Source organism: Aptenodytes patagonicus, chromosome 14 (assembly GCF_965638725.1).
Source record: "Aptenodytes patagonicus chromosome 14, bAptPat1.pri.cur, whole genome shotgun sequence".
NCBI lineage: Eukaryota > Metazoa > Chordata > Aves > Sphenisciformes > Spheniscidae > Aptenodytes > Aptenodytes patagonicus.
In genome coordinates, this window is record NC_134962.1 from 8084808 (window position 1) to 8107800 (window position 22993).

Sequence of the window (22993 nt, forward strand, 5' to 3'; positions counted from 1 at the left end):
TTGAACAACTTGCACAGAAGATTAACATTGTTCAGAGGTTTTTTGGCTCAGAATCTGTTTTAACTTAATAATTCTTGTACTTACTGTGATGTATTGATCCCTAGTGCAATGACTGGATTGGGCAAGCCAGGTGCAACAGTAATAGCTGCACAGAATAGAAACATTTCCTTTAGACAAACTATCCCAAAGGGGTTATAAATAGGAAATGGACATTACCATGAAAAGTAAAGCTTCCAGTGTGACTGCATCTTGTGTAGCACACTTGGACATTAAACTATGAAGAATTTTTTTTTCCTGTCAAGTGTTACAAATTGACGAAATAAGTACATCAATGTTCTCAGTCATTATCTTACTTCAGTGGCACTTTGTTTTAGTGACAGCAAAAAGGGACAGTGGAGACCAGACAGCCCCAGTGCAGTTTATCAATGAAAATCTAATATCGTCCATAAGCAGGGGAGTGGAAATCAATACTTCATTACCAAATTGTTAGTGAGGATGAAGAAGAATAGCAGGAGATTTTTTGGCAGTCTTCTTGGTCCGGGTTGTTGTGAGTTCAATGTCAGGATCGGAGTGACGCGCGCAGAGGCGGGCTGGGTGCGGGAAGCCTGGGCTGGAGAGCTGGAACTAAGGCATTCGTCCTGCAAGCAGAATAATAATAACAACTATCGTTACCAAGTTTCTAATCATGATTCCAGATTTTATTGAATATGTACTTTTATCAATAGAAATTTCTGGAAACGGGTCAGCTTTGCTTTACGTTGTCCACCCATAGGCTCACAAAAAGGCAAGGACACGGAAGCGTGAATAAAAAAACCCCAGATCCTTACTTCCGTAACTGTGCGGGGATTAGTGGGTAAACTCCAGCTGATGCTGCTGCCTGGTCCACTGAGTGTGTTACTCTGCATCTCTGCTTTTCCCTCATGTTGGTTAAACCTGGGCGATATAATGAGCTTCTTTCTGCTACCAGCCAAGAATATGCTCTAAAATCGTCATGGTGAGTTGGGCATCTTGGTACCCACATTGTGTTTAAATTACTTGACTATTGCTGTGTTATTTCTGGTTGTTAAGGCACCTCCGCTGCCCAACACTAAAAGCTGCCGTTCTTCCAATGGACCTTTTCCGTTCTGCAACTACTAAAAGTGCTAAGTGACTCAAGTTGTGAAGTTACTTCTATATAGAGACAGAAGGTGCTTGTTTTACTTAATTTCAAGATGTGGGTTTAAAAGTTCAGCTCAGAGTTGAGTTCTGTTTTGCTTATAACCTGGGAGAAAGATACTGAGAAAAGCAGTAGAAAAAACAACTGGAAAAATAGGGTGAGAAATGAGGCAGGCAATAAGTAGAGTGAAAGTCAATCTGGAGAGAGCACAGAGGAAAAAAGACCAACAGCAGGCAAAGAGAAATATGTTACTGAAAAATATATTATCTGTTCAAGGCCATGGACGTTTCAGCAAACACAACTCAAATCCTGCGGTGTGTTCCCTGTGTTCTGGCTAAATCAACTGGAAATTCAGTAGTAGCTTTATTTAAAGTAAAATAAACTCAGCTTTTCAAAAAATTCCATATGAAAACAAAAAAGTCCATTGACTCCATGCTATTTAGTTTATAATTTGGTTTATTTTACAATATCTTCACCTTTTCAGTTTTCACAGTGATGCCGAGTTTTGCATTGGCAACCCAAACCTGCTATGGAGAAATTGTTGGAAGGGAAGAAGAGGTTTTGGCAGCTGAATGTAGAGACTTTTGGCAACTGAGGATGCACGGAAGTCAGTTTGAAATTGTGGCGAATACCTTAGATCATTATTCCCACTTAAAAGATATTAAAAGCAGTCCATGTTGACACTTTAAAATGTTGTCTTTAGGTTTCAGAGGTAACACTCCAGAGCAATTCACACTTTGCAAAGCTATTATTTTTCACTGCAAAAGGACAAAGCTGTGTCAGTTTACACATCGTTCAAGTTTTAAAGAAGTCCAGAAGCCTTACTATTGTAAAGCCTAGAGCTGAAACACAGTAATGCCATGAGCTGGTGCTGCTTCTGCGGCCAAGTTCTCAGCTGCAGAATCACCCTCTGAAAATGATCCAAGTGCAGACTGCGGAGATGGCACAGACATTTGACTTTACCTTTCCAAGTAGATTTTGCAGCCCTCACCAGGATGGAAAGCTACCTGTGGCATGCCACATAAGTCCTGCCTTGGGTCATATCAAGCTCTGTAGCAGCTCTGACGTGCAGAGCATCTGCCTAACTCATGGGTGCAGGACACAGAAACTATGGGCTGGTCCTGCATAGGCCAACATGAGGAGCGGTGGTGAAACAGCTGACTGCAGGAGCGATAACTCTTGATTAATTCAACTCTGCCTCCAGAATGTCGTTAGGACAATTAAGCAGCATGTAGTATTACTGAAAGTGCTAAATCTGGGAAGGAGTCTTCGTTTGAAGCAAAGTAACTGCAGAGCACTGGTTCTCTGCCAGTGGGAAATATTTATCAAGGGCTTGGATTGGAAAACTGAAAAGCCAAACTCTTGCCTCCTTTTCTTTTGATTCGTTGTGAGGAAGGTCCTTGGACTTTCGTATTAGACCAGACGTAAAATCAGCTTAGTAATATTCCTGGTCACTCCCACGTCACAAGGGGACCATGCACAGAGCAACATTAAGAACACTGTTAACCCTTGGCAGAACTCTTCAGAGACACATCAGTCAAGGTGTAGGTCCACAAGAAACTCTTCTGGCAACAAACCCGCTTCAGAAGCTCTCACCCCTTCCTATCATTTCCTCCCCATGGTATGACACAATCCTCAGCTGCGTCCCTGCAACTGTCCGTGGGTCTGCACCACCCCAGCCGTAAAGCGGATCCATCCCTGCTGTAGCTCACGAGGGGCCACACAAACACTTCCAAAAGGAGGCGCCAGTGCAGGGCTGGGACTGCACAGCCACCGGACAAGGGTGGAAACCTCTTCAGCTGGTTTTGCTGCTGGAGGAAAGATAAGATGGATCAAGGAGCCCAGGAGCTGGAGGGGGTTCTCTGCACTGCTGCATGCGTGCAGGCGGTTTTAATTTAGCACTGGTATAAAAGCCATTCGTGACAATTGTATAAACTTCTGAGGCTAAGCATCCATATACTTGACTAATGGTAACATCCATGCATAACTAAAATCAGTTGGGACTTGCCATTGATTTCAATGGGATAAGTACTTCACCCCTAGATCTTTTGGCCAACCAAAGTCTCCATCCTTGTTTTTTTTTTTTGCATTGACATCACTGCAGGCTGGGACAGGACTTTGGGAAATTAATTAGTGTGAGTCCTGATCAATAAGGGTCATAGTTTATGTATTTCATTATCAAGTCTCTAAGAGATTCAGGGAGTATGTGGAGAACTTGTCACTCACAGTATAAGGCATAGCATCTTGGCTGTTCAAACAGCACTTGATGGGCAAGGCTGGTAGCTTCCCGGGCATTTGTTGAAATGTAGTTCAACCTGTACTATAAAGAAAATGCTATCATTTAAATTATGTTATGAAAATGCAGTTGAGGGTGTTCATTATGCTGATGTCTTGTATAGCATATGTGAAATATCAGTTGCAGATACTGAACCTTTGCTTTTATTTAACATTAATTATCAAGCCATCAGCAGATGTAAAAAGTTGTATCTATTTTAATGTGGATGTGTCAGGACTCAGGATTCCTTCTAACGAGCACCTTCCCACTCCTTGTCCATGGCACAGCTTCCCTCTCCTCATTCAGATCTTGCCGTAAAAACACAGCTGTGAAACCTTGGAAATAGGAACTCTCAGACATGTCTGCAATCTGAGACAACTGTCAACGTTATGTCAACAGCTAATCGCGCATGTGTTTGGCCTCCACGGGCTGGCACCAGCGCTGCTCAGCTGTGCTCCTTAGCCCCTGCATGGCTCCTGGCTCATGAGAGCAGCGGTGAGCTTGCTCTTTCTTTCACGCACACATGTGCACACACATGCCAAATCCCATGCTTTCGTTTGCTCTCTCTAGTCTCCTTTCCCCCTTTTCTCTGTGGCCAAAAGCCACACTGACCGAATGATGCAGCTTCCTGGGGGTAGGACATGGGCTGTCCACTCATGGGGTGGTTTTCAAGTCCTTTGCTTGGGGATTGCTGTCACTGTTTGCTTTTTGGGTTCTGTAGGAGAACACTGACCACTTCAGTGGCACGGTCTGAGGTGTGACAGTACTCTAGAGCCAGGCAGATGACAGCAGGTTCATGTAATTATAATTTTTTTTGTATTTCCAGATCTTTGCTAATATCATTTTATCATCTTCTATTAGTGTAATGGGATAATAAAAATGACAACATGTATCTGTGATCCACCCACCGAAGTCCATGGGAGTTTATGGATCAAAACCTTTTCATGCTGCAGCTGTACCTACAGTAATAAATTGCAGGACTCTTAAAAGGCCACATAGAAAGACACAGACAGTCCCTTTGTGGTTACCAAACATGTTATCTCTAGATGTCATTTTTGACCTACTTTTGCTAGATTTTTACAGCAGCAGCAAATCTGTTCCTTAAAGAATCATGCTTATGTTCATAATACCTAGATAGGGAGAAAAAGCAAATCTGGATATATTTTATTTCATTTAGGACTCCTCTCACCATGAATTACAATATCACAGACTCTAAATGCCTTCTCGTTACCCATAATTATAACTAAAATTATATCAATCTAAACAGTAACTACTCAAATGATTCATCCTGATTGTAAGGAGCATGCTCTCTTAAGTTATGCCTGCCCATCCACTTTAAAGCCCTGCGGCAGGAATAGCTTTCCAGAAGGTCATTTAACAACACATTAAATAAATAAATAGAACATATTTGTTTCAGAAAACACACTCTAATAGGGTGGGAAAGAATTTTGGGAGAGGTAAGAATAACCCTCCTGAAAACTAATACTTTCAGTTCTTCGTTCTTTGCTGAGGGTGCAGCACCCACCCAAACACATGCAGAGGCTCCACATGATGCCAGCAGGAAAAGGTCCCTAATGTTCTTCATACTGAAGGGTGTCGTGTCAAGAAACTGCACTGTGCCCTGCACAGAAGTTGCAGTCAGCTTCTGCCCAGCAGCAGAGCACAGGGAGAGGAGGACACGCAGCACAACCCACCATGGTCACCAGCAGGTCCCTGAGCCCCTCATGTCCCTGCAGAAGGCACCGGACTCTGCGTGTTCAACCCAAGCCATCAGCCACACGGAGAGGGGAGTGTGGAAAAAGGTCTCCTTTATTGTAAAAGTAAAATGTGTTTCTGTTCCATGATCTAAGCTTATGAGAATGTGGGACAAGATAATGGAAATGAAATGTGGGCTCTAGCTCAGATGTTCCTGGGGTGTGTCTGCCTAAATACACAATTGTCTGACTGTGGTAACACCCAGGTGGAGGAATTTAGAGACCTCATTGCCTGGGATGATGGAAACTACATTTAATAAAAACTTGAAGTCATTAAGTTGCATTTATCTCAGAAAACCCTTTGTTGAAGATACTTTGCTAAGAGGCTAAGGCCAAGACCAGATAAAAGACCTCTGGATTTCAGCAGCAAGATCATCAGCGTGCATATCTGCAGCTGGTGCAAAACACCTTATCTGCAGGAGGTCAATGAAGTTATGCTGATTTACCTCAGCTGGCCTAGCCCGACAGTTTTGGGGTATAAAAGAAGAATCTCCTTGAAATCTGCCAAAAAAACCCCAAAACCTTTCACTTTTTGAGTTTCTTGTTTTCAGAAACTTCTGATATCTGCACATAGTTTTGTATGGCAGATTTTTTAGCTGTGACCCTGGTTCACCAAACTCTTAAGCATTTCCCTATTTGTATTGTGCACAGTACAGTGAACACAGCGATCCGATGCTGCCAGGAACTGTGGAATAACAGTACCAAACACCATGGCTGGGCTGCACAGGTACAGCAATGCTGACATTTTAGGGGCATGAAAAACGTGTAGGCATGTATGTGGGCCAATCGTGCCACCTGAGACCTAAGAGAGAGATGCAAAAATTCTTCTGCATATACATTATATTTTATGTACAAATACAATGTACAAATATATTTTTATATGTAAGTATATATATGTATTTCTAGACAAAAAGCAGCCCAATCAGAGCTACTGAATATGTGCAGCAATGCCCAGCTCGCTAGGGTTACTAGACATCCCTGAACAAATACAGTTAGATCCTCCAAATCCACCTGAACGACACGGCTTGCAAAAATGCTGACATCTGTTAGCCTGAGCAGTTCCCCAGAGGGCAGGCAGTTTCTTCTGTGAATGACTAGAAAAAGATCCGGGAGTATTTTAAGAGCAAGAATGATGAGACACATTCCCCAAAAGACAGGGGCAAATGAAAGATGCAGTAAGGGTGGAGGTGAGCGCTGCTGGCTGAAGTAGCCCCATTCCTCCCTCCACATGCGACCACTCAGCAGTGCTGACTGTACGATGCCACAGATCGGGGGCTATTTCGGCTGAGAAAAGTCAGCAAGAAGAATGTTCTTTTTTCCCCTGATAGTTTGGGCAATCCAGGTCTTTGCATGGGCCCAGGCAGCTAAGGCAGCGATGCCGTGTGTAGGGAGGGTGCAGGAGGGGCAACCAGCATTGCTGCCAGAAGCAACGCATGCTCAGCACGTCCTCACTTCCTTCGGAGGTAGCCAGGAGAGGAAAGGAAGAGAGCGAGCTGGGTGCTAAAACCTGGTTCCCACCCCCAGAGATCTGGTGTGCATAGCTTTAGGCAAATCATTTCACCTCCTTGCACGCCTCAGCTGTTTTGCTGATAGATGGAGTCGGATGAAAAACTGGGGGGCTGCCGCTCCCCATGTCTTCACAGAGACGCGATGAAATCCTGGGCTGGTGGAGAGAGTGGTATTTCTGCCACTTGCGTTGAGAAAGGCCAAGATTTCACCCCTGATCTCAGCTTGGGCCTCAAGGTGACATAGGATACACACATGCTCAGTAACAAAGAAGAGCACACATGATATCTAACAGACACAAAGAAGTATCCTGACACTTAACTGGTCCCTCCGAATCACTTCTGCACACAGACAAAGCCTGGTACAGGGGTATCTGGAAGGATCACAGGCTTGTAAAGGAAAAAAAAAAAGAGAGAAAACATTTAATTTTTGGTTTTTCCTATAAATAAAGTATAGTCACCAAATCACAATGTATTTGAGAGCACATGTTATTGACAGCCTATTCTTGGAGAAAAAAAATGTGGAATTTTTTGGCAAAGTTTCTCTATTTGCTAAAGATTAAATTGTTCATTGTACAGGGCACCATCTGCCCTTGGATAGAGATTTAGTTGATGGCAGCTGCAACCAAAGTGTGGAAGATATAGCTGAATTTCTGGTTTCTTTTCAACTAGCAACTGTCATTACAGGTCATATGCAAACTGTGTCATTTTCTGTGACAAGCAGGTTCTGTAGACTTGGGTGCTTGCTACATTTTAAAATGCCACCTGTATAGATCCCAGAAGAGAAATAGCTTTTGTAACACACCTTGAAAAAAGTGCATTTAGAGCCGATAAGACAAAGCAACTATGGTTCAACCATCTGGACACTGGCGGTGGGTTCAAGTCCCGGGTTTACATAGATGGATGTCAGGAGGTACTGGCGCGTCACTTAAAGCTAGATTTCCCCAATTAATTTAGGTGCTTTAAAAGGCCAATTTGTCATCTGCGTTTACTCAACTGCTACATAATTCCTCAACTGCCTCCTTGTTTCCCTTGTGATATTATCCCCAGTTAGATTAAACCCCACATTTTTTCAATTCTGAAGAGAATTTCTTAATCATCAAGCTAGAGGCTATTGTGGGTGGTTTTCTCCCAGCCCCACCTATTGAGCTATGCCATTAAAATGTCTAGATTCACTGAGAGAGAGTAAAGGACGCTAGAGAGCAGGGAGATGCTGATCCTATCTCTGTGTTCAGAGCTATTTTGATATTACACAAACGTGTCACTGGCCAAAGCGAACACCTCCAGGAAGGAATTTGTACCTCTTCCCTCTCTCCTGAACACCATAACTCTTCTGCGGGAGAATTATGTTCCCTTTCTCTGCTGAACAAAATGGGAGGAGAGAAGTTAAGAGCACGCTGGTACATTTTATTAGGACTAAGAAACAAAGCAAAACAAAAAAGCAAACCCAAACCTCTTTCCTTTCATCCCTGCCTTGCTATGAAAGTGCCTTCATATTTCCAGGCTTGCTGACAATATTTCAGGACGGTACATCACACACCGTCTCCTCTGGAACAGCAGACATTGTCAGTGCTGGGAGACGACTACTCTCGGGATTGTACTTCACAAAGATTTTGTATAAAGCATTCCTATAGAAAAAGATTTTTGAAATTTGTGAGTCTCTCAGCCTTTCAGACAAGGATGAGTTCTGGTTAATTTTCTTCTGATGATTTCCACATTTTCTGCAAGAAAAACAACAGCTACTATTGCCTTAAGACAGACTGAACTAGTTGTAACATGCCTAGATATAAGATTTTTTTTTTCATGTGAAAGAATTTGCAGGACATAAATTTGTTCTCAAGTTTATTCTGTTCAGTTTAACTTTTTGGTCTTCTGTCACATTTTGTCGTGGTAGAATGGGATCATGTTTTGAAACAGAAACTGCTACTGCTGGTAAATTTTTAACAAATCTGGTGTGATTAAATCTATGTTTTTGGATAAAAAGATTTGGGTTTTTTAATGGGTAGAGGCTTTGCCTTTCCAGAAAAGTATGGTTCATCATTCCAAGTGTCAGCACGTATTTCTGATTGCTCCGCAATGTGCCCAGCCCATCCAAGCCATACCTCCTTGGGAAGGCTCACGCTTCCATGTCTTTTTTTCTGCTGTAGAATGGAAACACACTCAAATCTTGATCTTTAGGCAGACGCACCTACTACCATCACTGATTTGACTGAGCTCAAGCGCTTTGAGGACCAGGGCCTTTAAAGAGACATCCGGAAAAATGCTTGAAATCTAAGACTATGCCTGTCTGGGTTACTTTTTGCAGAAAACATTAATCAGTAGGAGAGGAGGGCTGCTTACGTGAATTAGCGTACAGTATGCTGGTTTGTCCTTTCTTTGTGAGGAAGCACTTAAAACACAAATTCCCACCTTAAAAACCAAACCAGTGCGCTCAGTGCGAGCTACAAGTAAATCACCTGCTCTGTGGTGCCAGAACTGCACATGCTCTTCTGCTGCTGATTTATCTACAAAATATATCACATGCCAGTTACTTGAATTAGGATCATGGGGAGAAGGGAATCATTAGAGAGTAGAAGAAACTCTAACGCATAAAGGAAACTTCTCCGTTTGTCTCCTCCGTGATGCCTGTTTTATTTCCTCTTCATGCACTGACAGTACTGATGAGGCAACGGATGCTGTAATCCTAAGCAATTGCCTTTGGGGGTAGTGTCATTAGGGTTGCCAATGTTTCATACAGCAATAGCTTTGAATTTCCAGGCAGGCCCTTTTTCCCGGTCCTTGCAATGCGTTTAGCGGTGCTGGTAGGTGAATGGCACAGCCCGGATCAGGTATTTCACTCCTGGTGCTGTTTCCTTTGCTATCAGAGTGCCTCGAAAAGCCAGGTAAATTAGACTTGGAGAAAGGGACACTGCGTCTTTGAGTAATGAGGCTGGGAAACAGGGAACACATTTTCCACTAGCTCATGTCTCACTGTATGGCATTCCGATTTCGTGACACTTCATAATAAATCATTGCTTATCACTCACATGGGAACATAACATGGTTCAAGTTAAGATTCGTTAGTGATTGTAAAGAAGAAACATGAATTGCTCTATATCAGGGCTTTTTGATCATCTTTCTGTCCACTGCAGGCATTTTTTTATTGTAATATTTACAGTAACTGTTGTTTAAAGCATAAATAAAAAGGAAAAGAAAGAGCAGAAAATATGAATAATAAAAATAAATTTATTTGTCTTATTTATGTGTTTATGTAAACATTTGGCATTTGCTTTGCACAGCAGCTTGTATTCAGTGTCACAGACTGCTGCACCAACATAAGTTTCTAAAGCTGGGATTTTAAATATATATATGTATGTGCATATATAAAAAAAACTAAATGCCAATACATTCATTTTCTGGAGGAGAATGTTCTAGCAGGCACATCTAGAGCCAATTTGTTTTGTCTACTGCAAGGAGAAGAGAGTCTGATCCTGTCCTGCAGTGCTGTCCCGCCCTGGACCGGTAGCACAACGGGAGCGGAAACGTGGTGGCATCAGCCTGGAGATGAGGGAGAGGTTGAACCGGCTGTACTTGGGGTGAATCTGGGCTGTTCCCTGTCAGCCTCTTATCTGTGTCCAGGGGTCCATCAAAGGCTGTAGGAAACAGGGCTTTGTGTTCAGTAGGAGGGATATCCGAGAGGTGGGACATCCTTGCTTCAGCCCCTGTCCCTGCACGATCTCAGGGATGGCAAAATGTGAGCTTGAATGGGACAGGCGTTGTGGATGTATTCGGCTATCTATTCAGGCAGTTCACTGCCTTCTCTGACCTTCAGGAGATGGATTTTTTTCTGTGTGCTGTAGTTCACAACTTTTTCATCAGCAATTTAGGGAGAGCGGTGAAAAGCTTATGGGTTTACCGATGACATCAGTGTTGCTTTAGGGGAACAGTAAGTTTATTATAAAAAGACCTAATAACTGAAAAAATGTGAGCTTGCTACAATAAAGAATTATAACACATATGCAGAAATTTTTCACCAAAAAGAAAAAAAATCTATTCCTTCCCTTGTGTTACAAATAGTTTTACTTTAATTTGTTTTCTTTACCTTTTGGGTTTGATTGTGGGAGGTGCCTAAAACTCTGGGATAACCCGAGAGAAATCAGATAAGGTAAATATTTGCTGCAACTATGGCTTTGATTATTCCCCCTTCAGTAATTTGCTATTTACTATATTAATCAACTATATAACGTGTCATTTCTACTGCTCCCTGGCTGAATAATTTCCAAAACTACAAACAGCTTTCAAGATAGTTGCCAGACAGGCGCAAATTAATACTTTCAGAAATTCTTCCTAGAAACATTCCCATGAACGGAAGTTTTCACACCTTATATTTGTGTAAAGGAAATAGAGTTGGCTTAAAAAAATTGCCAAATTATTATTTTAGACAAATTCTTGTATAATTTTTTTTTCTGGTTCTATTCCAGTTGAATATTGATCTTTTATAAAAAATATAAAATAAGTTAATGTTTACATTTGCTAGAATAAATAGCCTTGTGAGACAAGATGGCAATGGAAGTAAGTATGTAGTTAACTGTTTGCAGGATTAGGGGCTTAATTTAGGAGTTACAAAAAAGAGAGACCTGTTAGTCTTTTACTGAGGCAAATAATCCCCTTGATTTGTGGGACAACTTGTCTGAGTAAAATGGCATGTGACCGAGAGACTGTAAATTCAGTCGCCTGATCCATCTGATCTCTCTCCCTGACACTCCAAATCGCAAGTATTTGTGGCTATACCGGCCGTTGTCTTTGATCTCCAGCATGCTCTCTTAAACTCAATTTTGCTTCTTGTGTTCATGGTCTAGGTCTCTGCAAACTTTCCCTTGTGCTCAGAAAATCCCCAAACCATATACAATAAATGCATTATGCACAAAAATGCAAAATCCTTCAAATACCAAGTTTCTAAAAGAAAAAAAACCTGTTCTGGTAAAGCACAACATTAGATGCATTTATTATACCTTACTTTTCACCTACTACCAATAGACGATTATACACAAGAATTAAACCCCCCAAGCCTTGACCAAGGAAAAAGACATAGTTTTTCTAATATATATGATACACTTTTAATCTGCTCTCACTTGAAGTGGTATAGTGAATGGGATTATTCTCCATTTATTTTGGCTTACACTAAACTGGAATTTTTGCCCCATAAGCTTCCTGTAATTTTTGTAAGTGGAACTGCCTTTGTCAGCATTCTTAGTATTTTCCCATGGAAATGGTATTAAAAAGCAGCACATTTGCCCTACAATCTCATGTTTTATCCTTGAGAAATGAGGACTTATGGTAGATTTTTTTTTGTTGTTCTCTTTTTCTGTAGGAAAATGGCTTAATAGCAATCTCAAATGGAGCCTGGAACGAGACGGTGTATCTCCAAAATGTTAATTCTATCGCAAACCATGCCTGGGTTGAAAACAGATATTGAAACAGGGGAATAAATATTTGACAATGCTGTTAAGGCAACTTTGCTAACGATTTTTGAACAACCTCCAACTGAGGTCTAAATGTCTGCAATATCCATAAACAACTCTATACTGTCCAATTAGGGAGACAAAGACATAGAGTCCTGTCAGGAAGATTTGCATGGCTAAGTGTCTGAGATCACAGAGACGATGAGGGATCGTTCGGAGTGATGGGGGATGCACAGAACGGATGACTATCATTACGATATTACAGAGGCTTACACCTTCCCAATTACTGGCAGGATTCATTAATTACTGCTGCATTTCCCTAATAGAATCCTCTCTCTTTGGCTTATCGCTACCTTCCCTCTGTCTACGTAAACCCACAACTCAGCAGTCGATCACCTATGAAAAATTAGACGGTGTAGCTTCCAGTGGCCTATTTAAAATGAAAAGGCAACTGAATAAGAAATAAAGAACAAAAAAATAAGGGCTGTAATGCAGATATGTGGGAGCTACAGAAGCGGCATCAGTGGCAGCTGCAGAGAGAAGCATCATGGTGGGTTTAAAAGCACAATGAAAGCATTCTACATAGACATATGTACACGCACAAACTATAGGCAGATTGCAAAGCGACAATTACTTAAGGCCTGCTAGGCTGAAGTTTCACAACTAAGATTGGTGAATATTACAGGGGCTCGATGCTGTTGCAATCGACTCAGCCCCATTAAAGATAATGGTGTGAGCATTTCCATGCTGTCATCATGTTACTATCAACAGCATTATCAGTATCAACTGCTTTTACAATTATGCACAATGGCTCTTCCTGCACAAAGACTTAGCAACCACCAAACTCGTTTTCTTTTTAAATACACTGAAAAGAGCATAGATTTCAATCCTTCATCTGTTCACAGATGAAACAACATTTCCAAATCATCACTGATAGCATTTTTTTCCTCCCATTCTAAGGATGGCCAACTGTTCTCAGCGATTTCTATTACATTTCCTACCTATTATTTCATGTAATGGCATTCCTTAAATTTTAAATTAGCTTTGAAGAATAAAAATAATTGAATTCCTGCTGTTTTGTGTACATAGAGGGTGACAGGAGCTAATGTGATAATTTAAACTGTAAATGAGTCTTCACTTTGTGTTCATTAATTACAGCTAATTACTGAATTACAAACCTTCTTGGTTAGGCACTGTTATGTATTCATGTAGCATGTTGGATTTCCAGCTGGTAGAAAACTGTTTTATAGACTTACAAGCTGACACACCAAGCTACCACTGAAACAATTCAGTTTGAAAAATAAAGGAAGGGTGGGGGGCGTGTAACTGCTCTTGCTCTTTGAATTAAGTGAGTGATGAGAAACGGTGCTGCAAACTTGAACCTCAGGTGAGCGAGGATCTTGCGTATATAATTAGAAAATACACACTGTATCTGGTAGGCAGAAACACAATGATTTTGAGCTGCCACTTTGGGTGAAGAGCATGAGTCTGCTCTGCTCACACCTGTTTTACACCAGTGTTAATTCCCTGCTTTAAACAGAGTTACTCTCTTTATAGAGGCATATCAGTGAGGCAGAAATGCCCCTGCAAATGGGGCCAGTGCTCCTAGCATCAATTCTTCAGCTATGTTCATGAACAGCAGGACGGTAATATAAAACCGAACATCCAAGCAAGTGTGCATTGTGTTCCATACGTTCTTCACTGAAGGATCGTATGCAATGCTATAGGGCTGTCTTGAGCATTTACTCAACATTTTCTGCATTGAATGGTTCTGTCCAAAGCTCTCCTTTGGATACCTTTTGTCTGCTGATGTTGCGTATTGAAGCTGAACGCACTAGTTGAAGTCTCTCTCTCTGTGAAGTGAGCAGGAGGAGCCCCACAATGACAAAATCAGCCATGTTAAGATTTGACAAGCTACAAAGCTTAGTGCCCAGAGAGAGAACCATGGCAAGTGCAAAACAAAGAAACCAAAAAACTCACCTACATTTTTGATAAATATAGAGACAGAAGATACAGGGATTTCCCTTTTATTAGCAATTGCATTTTCCACTGGTTTCATATGCTTTGTTCTCTTTTAACAAAACAGGCTAACAGTCTCTCTGGGCAGCATGTCCAACGCAAGCGCTCCTTTACAGCCCTACTGTAACCTGGCCGACCCACGCACCTGCACAAGCACATCTGCCGGCAAAGCCTTCCCCTGCAACAGGTAACCAAAGCACTGCTTTATGCTGAAAGCAGCAGAGATTGCAAGGAACTATTGAATCAAATAATTAAATTAAAACTGTTTAATTAAATTATTCTATAACCCACTTGGCCTTCCAGACCGGGGACTGGGAAGACCCGGATCAAGGGTCCTGCCCCGAGGGGCCAATGCTGGGTCTGGAAAGCAGATCCTTCTCGGAAGAGCACAGTGTTTTGTATGGCCTATACTGGAATAATTTAGCTGAATGATACATAAACAGCTAGAAAGGAAGAGCTGGATTCTCAACCGATGTAAAACTGTGTAGCATCATTAATTTCAGGAGAGTTATGTTGATTCACAGCAGCTGAGGTTACGGCTCAATAGGTTTGTAATAATAAAGACTTTGATGAGAGGCCCCTGAAAGCGGTAACACTAATGTGTGACTGCTCGCATAAACACCAGTTCAATGACAAGGCTTTTCTGCCTAAGAACTAGTCTGTGTCTTCAGGTTTAATGATAACTACTAGTCTTTTGTCCTTAAATAATCGTTTTCATCTGGAGAATGGCAAAGTGACTTGTTCTAACACCAACAGAAATTCAGTAGTAGACTTAGCAATGGGATTCATGTCATGTCCTACTCCCTCATCACCTTCTCATGCTGCCTCTTCTCTTTTGGGGTACAAAAAGACATGAGGAAACCAGGGGAGAAAAGATGTGCAGGCAGAAATTCCTTTCTTCCTGTGGATAGTAATTCTCTGCTATCATATAACAATAATGACTTTCATTAATCTTCTATAGGTCTTTCATTGAAGGGTTCTTTTCACTCCACATACAGAGACCACTTAAATGCTACTATATATTAAGTAAAAATGAGAATTCTTGATATCACATTTAAAAAATGGTATGAGAAGTAACACTGTGCAGCATGGTACCTGTAGAGGCTCAACATGACTAAAGAGGTAAGACTGCTGTTCAGTAAGTTATCAGCCACCATTTCTAGGCAGTCTCTCACCCAACTTGTTTTCATGTCTCACTCCTTTTTAATCTGACAGTCTCCAGCATGCAAATTTGCACTGAAACTAAGCATTTCAAATGTGCCAGAGGGAAGCAGGGCTCTCACACCTATTGGTAGATTAGTGTGCCTAATGCCCTTTGGCTTTTTTTTTTCTTTTTTTTAACATTAAGGCTGATTACTCCATTAGTTGAACAACTTGGAAGAAATGACAAGGAACTAACAAGAGAGTAACACTGTATTTTCTATTTGTTTTCTTCTGTTGCAGTAGTGCTAATTAGAAGGAGTAGTTCTTGATACGGTGCTTTGGGGAATGCTGATGAGAAGCACACAAAAGGCTGAAGTGCCTCTTCTGTACAGCATTGGATGCAGCAAAATACAGCACCCTCTCAATTGTCATTACCCTAATCTCCCACGCTATCTCAGTATTTGGGACATTATCGCACTTGCGTATTAGACGCTGTATAGACCAGCCTTTCTGAAGGCTAAACGCTCACTTAGGGGCGAGTAATATCATATTAACTCACAGCTTATCATAACAAAATATGTTTTCAAGCAGAAATATCCAACCTACTTGGTAGTGGTGGGAAGAGAGGCAGGAATGAGGTGGGAATACGTCTTTAGAGGGGACTTGGGCTCTGTGCTGCCTGTGCACCCCTTTGCCCGCAGGGTATGGGCTGCACTGTGTGGGAGTCGTTACTCACCATCCTGCATGCAAAAATCTGCCTCCATGTAACCTGCCTGGTTTCAGCTCTTTGGACAGGCTAGCTTGAGACATTGGGAAAAAGGGAGAGACTGCCCTAACTTCCCAAATGCCACCAATGAGAGCTTTTCCTTCAAAGATTTTCACCCCCTCTTGGACTCGGGAAGGGGTCGTGGGGATGGAGGCTGTGAGGGTAAGACGGCACCTCTTTCCCATTCACCAAGGTTTGATTCTTTTTATGAGCATGATCCGCCAATCCGTAATCAAGGGTTAATTTCACAGCTCACTGCTTCATCTAGCATAATATCCATTCAGACTAATTAAATCTGTCTAATAATGTGAGTGTCTTTGTCTTTGTTCTTTCCATTCTTTGTTTTACACCCTTCACATCTCATCTCCAGAACTACACGCCATCACACTCTGCTTGACAAGCAGAATCCATCCCTAAAATTAAAACATTCCTGACCTATCTGCGATGACAAGGCAAGCAAGCTTCACAGCGCTGCGGCCCATGAAGGGAGCTGACACATTTGTTTTTAATTTCAAAAGAGTAGAAAGTGAAGATCTGACCCTGTCAATCAGGCCCTGTGACAAGTTTAATCATTGCTGCCCCACAAAAATCACGGCTAAATAGGAATGCAAATAATGTATCACAGGGCTCTTATAAATGCTAATCAAGGAGAAGTAATCAACTGACAATTTCACTGATCTCCTTTCTGAAGAAGTCAGTCAACGCACTGTCTCTGGACCACAAAGAGAAGAAAAGACAAAAGGCATAGATGCCGTTTCCCAAAAAAACCTATCCTTTTTCAGGGCTTTCTTTTTCTTTTTTATAGAGAAAAACAGAGAATTCACTCTTTTTGATCCTCTACCGAACTTTAAAGCAAAGCTGTTTCTCAGGAACTTGAACAGTTATATGTCAAGTGTACTTTATTAACAGTACCCTCCCAACCCAGAGACAGCACTTGGAAACTTCTGCTAAAATAAAAATCTTCATTTGTCTTTGTCATTCATCCATCTTCAAAATTCTTTTCCGTCTTAACAGCTTCTGCCCTCTACGGGCAATATATTTAGTGATATATGAAGTTTTACAAGTGGAAAGCTAATAGTTGAGCTCACATTTTTTTCTAGCAGCTCCCCTCCCCCGAAGCTGAGAAAAAAAAAATCTTGCTTGGAATTTATTTCAGTGCAAAGGCTCTCTTCAGTACCAGGATTTTTTAACTGACTATCCATTTATGACCTTTTTAATGTGGTAAAGAACAGACAGCGCAGGCGTAATGCCAGCCTTTCACTCACAAATTCTGCATGGCAAGAAGTCGTGGCTTAACCTACGTATGGAATAGAGAAGGACCCAGGACAGAGAGATGCACAAGATTTGTAATGCTATTTACTGTTATCATTTTATTGTGGTTTGCTATGGTAAGCTGTGGTTCGCTGTGGTAGGTCCTGATGGGGCCCATCAAACATTAGAGACACTGTATTGGCACAAAACAAAAGGATACGGTTTGGCCAATGAAACTCAATGCAGGGAGATGTAAGTAGTATAAAGATTGCTGCAAGAGGTAAAGTTCAAAGAATTTAGTTGTTTGAAGTTTTGGGTTTTTTGTTTTGTGTTTTTTTTTTTTTATTAAACTACTTCCCTACATGGAGCCAATAGATGAAATAACTTGAGGAGGCCTTCAGCAACAGAGACTTAGACTACCAGCAGGGTATTGTAAATAGAAATCTTCCACTACAACAGAACCTGGTGCTTTACAGCCCATGACAGTTAGCCACAGCACAGATAAAGCATGTCAAAACTTTGTCCTAGGTTTCGTTTGCAGGGCTGAGTTACAGAGATCAGAGGCTGGCTGTGTTGTAGCCCATTTGGGCTGATCGCTTTGCTTTGCTGTGTATGAAGAGTGCAGGAACTGTTATATTGGACTGGGGAAGGTGCCACCAAACCCATTTCAGTCTGGCCACTGAATCCCCCAGATTTACACAGGATCAAATTAGAATGGGAATGATCTTTGGTCACTCCCAAGTTTCCAGCTGAAAGAAGCATTGGGGCAGCAACAGTAGCTTCTGTGCCACTTCTGTGAGAAAGGTGACCTGGAGCTTTGCCACACAGTGTTCGCTGCGAGACAGGGATGTTCCCGGCAGCAAACTCTCTATACAAGATGTATGTGGAAGGTGGGAGTAGAAAACAGAAAAAGAAATTGAAAAGCACTTTGCAGTTGTCATGTCACTTAGCAACAACCTTTTCTAATTCACATCAACACGGGCGTAGTAGAGAGACTGCACAAAGCACACGTACTGAAATCTGGGGTAAGCAGTGAATGTAGGAGGGCAAGAAGGAGCTCAAATACCAGCTAATCACAGACAGCTTTCATTTATCATTTGAGACATGTTTTACATTGTTATCCTTGGGGACAGGGCTTCTCCTGAATTATCTACCGGATCTAGCCATCACTGATCTTCTGAGTACCAATGCAGAGTAAATTATACAAACACTCCTGGAGGTGGAAACCAAAGTTCAGCTATTTGTTTCCCAAATGAACTCCACCTAAGCACTCACTCTTCTGTCTGTAGTTTTACTCTCAGATGAATGCCAATTTTTTTCTTACCTGCTTTAATTTCCCAATTTCTTCCCTGTAGGATTCCCACCCTTCTCTCTCTTTACATGCTGGATTTTCATAATAAGGTCCAGATTTGCAAGTCCTCAACCCCTAATACTTCTTCCAAAAATTAATACTGTGGTTCCTTCTGGCTCATTACCAGATATTTCCACCAGGTAGAGAATGTGTCTAGGCCCTGATAAACAAAGGAGTAGATGCCCTTCCTGCAAGACTAAGTGGATAAAATTAAAAACTCTAGCACAAAAAGAGAGACCTCTGCAGGCCATTTTGCAAGTTCTGAGGAGGATGATAAGTCAGGCACCTCTCTAATTATATCACTTATCCTCATTTGTTTAGCTTCAAAGAGTTAGAATTTAAATATTAACTGTTCCCATACTATTAGGGGCCAACTGACTGGCTGAAGTGTCGAGAGAACATGAGGAAGCCCATTCTGTGTGATTCAGGAATTCATTGAGCTACTACTCCTTTGCTCAGGAAAAAATGAAATGGCAGGAGCAGATCTGAATGTCTGCTATTTCTATGGTTGCTCTCTGAATATAAAGCTCTGCAAAGTGTATGAAATATTACATAAATAGAGCATTAGTATGTGCCAAATTAATAACATGCATTATCTAGCAGCCATGCAGTGATGCTTATTGTACAATTCTAAATCATCCTAATGGGAAGAAAAAATCAGAATCCATCACTTTGTGGCTGAGTTCCTCTCCTTGCAATTACAAAAAGTGACTTTTGCACACAGAATTGTTTTAGATGCATTATGGAAAGTTGGGCATTGCCAAATGACCAGAGCGTATCACTAGCAACCAGTGGCTCCTGAGCTCTGCTCCTGCTGCACGCTCAGGGGGTGTTGCTTAGCTGAAAGCAGCTGCAGTACTGTGCTAGTGTGCCTTACTTTGGGGTTGGAGAGTGGCAGCCTGATTTTCAGCAGTCTATTAAACACAGTCGCAGACAGACGCACGTTATACCTTAACTTTAACCAGGCATTCAGCACTTGTGAATATATAAGAATATAATTGGTGGCAAACACATGTTCAGACTAAACTGCTGATCAAGTCGGCTTTCGTCCTGCCTAGACACACATGCGCACACACACACCCACTCCAGCTCCAAAGAGACCTTGCCAAATAGAGAAGAGACTCTTATTTTTTACAGCTGGGTTTTGTTTTTGCAGCTGCCAAGTAGCAAAGAAAAGTAACCCTGGTGATCAGACCGGAGGACATGTCTTATGCTTTTAAGTAGGCTTCCTGGGAGGAGACACAATAGACGATTGCCGTGCCGCCTCGCCGCTGCGAGCTGCCATCACACTGAGCAGCTGCTGGCTGGCACCAGCGCTGCGAGGATTCAGCACAGGGTGGGTATTAATAAAGTTTTGGCTGTTCATTATGCTTAGCCAAAAACCTAAGGAAATGTTGCAAAGGTGAACGAGACTTTGGCACAGTAAGGATTGCAAGAGCTGGTTCAGGGCAGGGCTCAGACCCTGTGCTGCTGCTGCCGGGTCAAAGATGAGCTCTGATAGGGGTCACTCTGCAAACTCTTTTGGCTGTGAGGCCAGGCTGGTAACCCTGCACACCGCACATGTCTGCCTTATGTCACTTTATACCACCGTTGAAATCAACAAATGCAAACAAACGGCATTTGGCTTTGAAATGTTCTCTCATCATAGTTGATGCTAATGGGAGAAAGGTTCAGTTCTCCTCTCGGTGTGAGCGGTGCTCCCATGGGTGCCACGGGTGAACTGCTGGGGCTTGGGTCTTTTAGACTCAAAGAGATGATCACAAAGTGAAGGGTCTTGCTGTTTCGTTGTCTTGCTTTGGCAGCCTGTGCCGGGGACCCTGCAGAGCTTATTGACGGTGTTAACACCTTCTGGACACAGAAGTGACGATGAGCACAGAAACCTCCTTTGTTCTTTTCAGCCTAACCCAAAAAACTCATCTGAGGGGAGTAATAGGGACTGGCACAACTCATTGCAATGCAGGGAGTGTGGCGTTGTGTATTTCAAATACTTTCTTATCTGACCTGAAAAAGGAAATTCTGCAGTAAAAATCCAACGGTAGATAGCAGCATAATCTATAAACTCAAGTAAATGAATGCTAGTATCTTACATGAAGAATACATTAAGATAGATGACCATTATATAACACACATTAACATAGTGTAATAATATATTTACTCAATGTAGGCAAGTTTTGACACAGTGCAAGCTGTGTACAGTTGCTTAGAGAATTGGGAATTTTTATATTATTACAAATAAAAACTTAATTTTGAAAAAAAGGTGGTCTTGGGGGTACTTTGGTGCAATTCTGACAACTTCAAGTAAAATTCAGAGGAGCTTTTGCTCTCACGTCTGGAGGAATTGAGCTATCATATCTGTGTCTGTCAGATGTCAGTCATTTAACTTGCACCTCAGCTGTATGTGACGAATTGCACAACGAGCCAAAGACTATCATCTCACAATCTGTGTGTGTTTTATCTGTGTAATCTGTATTGGGGCAAGGAGTGTATCCTGCAATGTGTTTGCATAGCTTCTAATGCTGCAAGGGCTAGGGGTCCTGCTTATGGTCACTAAGCACAACTGTTCTTTTGTGTCATTTAGGGACTTGAACTCCTGATTCTTGAACTTTTTATTCCAAATCAAATGGAAGAACGAAACATCCACAGAAAATTTAATACTCTCCTATATTGCCCTATGGGAAACTCATTTACTGTAAAAATCTACCGCTAGAACAGGAGTTTGATAGTGCCCATAGGAGATTTAAAGTGAAAGTAAAATGGAAGAATGTTATGTTATAAAAGAAAAAATAAAAAAAGAAAAGAGAAAAAAAGAGCCAGGAAAAAAGCAAGCACAGTGAAAAATAATGTCTGCACTTTGTAAAACCAGCCATGTTCATTATTGCTTTCCTAGCATACCCAACTTTATGTTGCAAATTTACCTTCAAAGTCTGGAGTCCCTTTTCACAGGAAGCCTGCCGAGTGCCATTCGGTCTCTGTTGCACTGCACAGAAAGTGGCGGCCAGTGATACTGGTGAGGACTTCAAGGATCATGCTTTTCAATAAGTAACAGGTTTCCTTGTCCTGAAATCCCAAGTTAACTGACCAGTCTGATCTCTGTAGTTTTAAATCATAAATAGCCCAGAATACTAGTGTGCCTTGAACGCATGTTTCTTTATCAAAACAATACACCAAAAGCGATCTTGTTCTCTTTTTTCCTTTTACTTTAAGCTGATTAGAAAGTTAGTTCTGTAGTTGATTAAGTTCTGCAGAAATTGGGCTTGTGATGAATCATTAAACAAAGACATTTTTTGTACAGCAATAAAGCCTCAAATGATTAATTAAGGGCACAATGCCAAAACAAGTGTCTTTGTTTAAAACGCAGTGGACAAGACAGGCTTGGGAAAGTTGATGTCTTAAGTAGACGCCACAACATGTTTTTAATTATGTTCAGGAAGAAGAACAAGAATGGGAATTGCCAACTGTTTGGAAAGATAATTTTTTTTTTAGAAGAAAGATTAGAATAAAAAAAAACAAACAGAGCATTATTGATTTAACACAAATGCCATTTGTTGGGCCTTTTGTAATTTCCTTATTAGTGTCATCATTCTGGAGTTCATATGCTCCCTTCTGTTATAGCATTTGGCACGCATTCAGCTCGTAGCAATATGATACAGTAAACATTCAGTGACTGCTCATATTAAAATGTTTTATTTGTTGTAACTGTACCAATGATCAGGCAGTGCAAGTCCTAAATTATCCCAACTGTTTTGCAGGCTAATTTGGTAGAATCGAGCTAGTGACCGTCTCTGCAACACACACGTGGGCACACGCATGCACACACACACACGCACGCACGCTGGGGAGTGCAGAGCCGTGCTCTCGGTTGGAAACAAAACAGAAAGTTCACGCAACATCAGCTCTCCACGGCTTCTTGTCAAGAACGACCCGACTGCTCAACTAACACAGACATCAGTGCCTGTTCAGTCCGACAGATTTTGTTACATTTCCCTCTTTGGGGCATTACTTTGCGGTTACAATGCAGGGAAGACCCCAAATATTTTTTCAGCCTCAATTTTATAAGACCTTTCTCTGCAAGTTTTATTCAAAAGGTTATTTCAAACTCATTCTAAAAATCACTGAATACACTAGTCCTATGCTTTCAGGTATGGAAAATTATTCTGGATGCTTCAGTAGAGGGAAGAAAACTTAAGGAGCTTGGAAGGAATTTTGGAGGACAGACAAACAGCACTGTCCAAAAATCAGGTTTCTCCCAGTAAGAAAATAAAGAAAACAGTAACCACAATGGCAAGAGCATCAACCACGGGGATTTACATATAACAAGTCTGACACAAGGAG

General features: G+C 41.5%; 1 protein-coding gene across 1 annotated transcript in view; it reads right to left on the reverse strand.

Moving 5' to 3' along the window:
- Nucleotides 1-350: 350 nt before the first annotated feature.
- TSHZ2 (teashirt zinc finger homeobox 2) overlaps nucleotides 351-22993 on the reverse strand; it is a 223926-nt gene continuing 201283 nt past the window's right edge. Inside the window, exon 3 of the mRNA XM_076352350.1 lies at nucleotides 351-638. The gene's annotated coding sequence lies outside the window, so the exon portion shown is untranslated. The remainder of the gene's footprint in view (nucleotides 639-22993) is intronic.